Below are 3,507 nucleotides of genomic sequence, written 5' to 3' on the forward strand. Positions count from 1 at the left end.
TTTTTGATAAATTAGCTTTTTAACTGGAGACTTCATACTTGTGGTCGTATCGGTCTCACCACGAGATTCGGAAATAGAGGCTGCGAATGTTGTACCTACTACTGTATATATCACAATTTGAGATTTGGAAATAGTACCTACTGATTTTGCTCATGCTGATTGATCATTTGTTGTATATATGGTGTCGACAAATAAACCTTTAGCTACTGGCCATGCTACAAAATATTAAGTCAATCATCTAGTTATGTCACATAAATTGTTAGCCTTCATATAAATAGTATCCGGCATGTGTACGACATCTATAAAATCTTTAACTGCCTTTGGTCCTAGGTGCAGTCCATTAACCAATGCCTTGCGGTTTTGTGTTTTCCACCGTACCTCAAAAACAACTATAACACCATTAGACAAAGCGAGTAGCTTGCATTCTCCCTATTAAATCATATTCAAACAAGAAATTGTAGGTGTTAATGGTATATAAATCTCAGTAATTATTTATGTTGAAAATTCATATACTATAACAAGAGAACTGTGAGAAGTTTCGGAAAATGGAAGGTTTATTGTGATTTTAGGTTTTGTGACTCTGACAAAAGAAAAGTAATGGAGAGACTTAAAAAGGAGAAAAAGTTAATAAAGAGTACTTTTGTGATTGGTTAATTAGCCGGTGGTGTTATTATTTATCAAATGTTCAAAAGTATTTTCAAATTCTTTCTTCTAATTGGCCAGAGCTATATACCAATCACTATAGCCTAGGGCTTAATACTAATAATTACTTTTTATCAGGTTTTTGAATTAATAGATTTTTATCGGGTAAATGAATGATTTTGCACACACAAAGCAAAAAAGATAAAAATAAAATAAAAGGGTTAATCAATCGTATCTTACCCTTTTAAATTAATTGAATTTGAATTTAAACCTGAAATAGGTAAAGTTGGAAGGTGTTCTTTTGAGGGAAATTGGCCATTTCATACCTAACCTAAACATGAATGTACAATTCATACCTAACATTTTTTTATCTGTCATTATATACCCGAATGTTAGGTATGAATTGAATACTCATAATTATGAAGTGTATTAAATGTTTAATTTCCCGTTTTTTTGTAGGAAAGTTTAATGAACCATTTGAAGAAAAACGAAGTGGAAAAAATTAGTAGGAAACTTGAATGAATACATTATATGTAGAAAAATTGAAGGCGATCATTTGATTGGAAGTTAAAAAGAACATGTTTCCTATAACAAATTTTACAAAAATGGTCCAAAATACCCTTCTACGTTTGTACCACCATCAAATTCTTACCATATATATTTCAAACGGGTGATATCCTACCATCTTCTGTAGGAAAATGGAAAAAAATGGTTTTTTTTACAATTTTGTTATGCTTTTGTTCGTAGGAAATCGGTCAATTTCTTGTAGTTATATATGTGAAATATGGTCAAAACTGATATTTGGTTTACTTTATTCATAGACTTATTATAAAATGGACAAGTATTGGATTACAAAGCATCGTTTATCTGGAGATTAAATGAGTCGAATTAAAGATTGTTTGGATTTTGCATTTGGTGATATTAAGAAAGAGATGATTAAATTTCCTTGTTAGAGTTGCTGCCTAGTTATTGAGGTTGAGGGTCAAGGTTTTCTACCAATATATACAAGTTTGTAGATACATGAAGAACATTTAGATTTCCATGAAGAGACCATCCGATTAGAATCTGAATCCAATGTAGATACTGATGGAAAAAAAAATCTACTTTGAGATGCTTTTCCAAGTATGGATAATAGTTTTAATAAATCTGCTAGTATGCCTACATATCAATCAAAACAAAATGAAGCATTTGATGATTTGTTAGCCGACGATAATCAAGTTTTTTATGAAAGTTGTCAAGGGTCTAACAAATTATCATTTATTGTTAAGATATATCACATCAAATGAATGTCTAGGATAAGAGACAAGGGAATGTCAATGATAATTGACCTTTCGTTAGAAGCTTTTGAGTATGCAAATCTTCCAGATTCATTTAACGATATGAAAAAGATTATCTATAAGTTAGGATTGAACTATGAGTCTATTCACGTGTGTGAGATTCCACTTATATTTCCTTCAGTTCACTTTAAGAAAAATGTGTATTGAAAGCAACAGAAAGATGATGTAATAGGTATATTAGAGCGTTTTCAGTAATCTTTTGGTAGTTGTTATACATACAATAGCGTTATATTCATGTTCTACGATAGGTGGGATACAACAGCGAAGTTTTAGTGCGAATATATAATATTTTCGTTTTATTTTAGAATTTTATAAAAATTCATTTTATGTGCTATATTTGGTCAAACGACGACAAAATTTTGCAACGCTATATTAAATTTGTTGATGGTTAAATTTCAAAGCTATTGTTTTAGATCATTACGTATTTTGTTTGCTATGATAAATATTTTCATAATGCTATCTATTGTTATATTTTAAACATGTTTTCAATAATAAAAATACATTTACATTTCAAAAGCAACATATTTATTCAACTTAAGAAGCTTCAAATATATTGATACAAGTCTCAATCTAAAAGACATTAAGTATACTTGATAAAAGTCTTAATATAAAATAGATTAGTTAGTTAAGAGTCTAGGCAAATTATTCAAACTCGCTAACCTTGACCAATGTGTCTTCATTCCCTATAATAATAAAAATTACCTACATATATTTGGAAACCACTACGAGATGTAAATCAAATCACAAACAACACAATGATTACACCACTTACCAATTTCTTTTGGTATATAAGGCTGCCAATTTTATTCATTTGCTAAGCAATAGATGAACCAAGTGCATCTTTTAGATACTCGATTTCATCTTATGGCCTCCACACTACTGCATCATCTACCATCACTATGTCCACCCAAACTCTAGCTGCATTAGACCCTAAGCGAGTGAAATGGACCATTTGCTCTGGGTTTAGTGAATCCTGACGCCCTTTAGAAACTACCTGCTTCTTTCCACCAATATCCAGCAACTTGACTTTCCTTTTTTCTTTGATAACTCAATCAACATGTTAGGCTGCCATGTTCAGAGAAGTTTACCACTTAATATAGACAAAGTTAAAAGATCCATATTCTGAAAATCACAGGCAAACAATTACCAGAAATCTCCAAGTATGTTTTTGATAAATTAGCTTTTTAACTGGAGACTTCATACTTGTGGTCGTATCGGTCTCACCACGAGATTCGGAAATAGAGGCTGCGAATGTTGTACCTACTACTGTATATATCACAATTTGAGATTTGGAAATAGTACCTACTGATTTTGCTCATGCTGATTGATCATTTGTTGTATATATGGTGTCGACAAATAAACCTTTAGCTACTGGCCATGCTACAAAATATTAAGTCAATCATCTAGTTATGTCACATAAATTGTTAGCCTTCATATAAATAGTATGCGGCATGTGTACGACATCTATAAAATCTTTAACTGCCTTTGGTCTTAGGTGCAGTCCATTAACCAATGCCTTGCGGTTTTG

The sequence above is a fragment of the Capsella rubella genome, unplaced genomic scaffold, assembly GCF_000375325.1.
Source record: "Capsella rubella cultivar Monte Gargano unplaced genomic scaffold, Caprub1_0 scaffold_5, whole genome shotgun sequence".
NCBI lineage: Eukaryota > Viridiplantae > Streptophyta > Magnoliopsida > Brassicales > Brassicaceae > Capsella > Capsella rubella.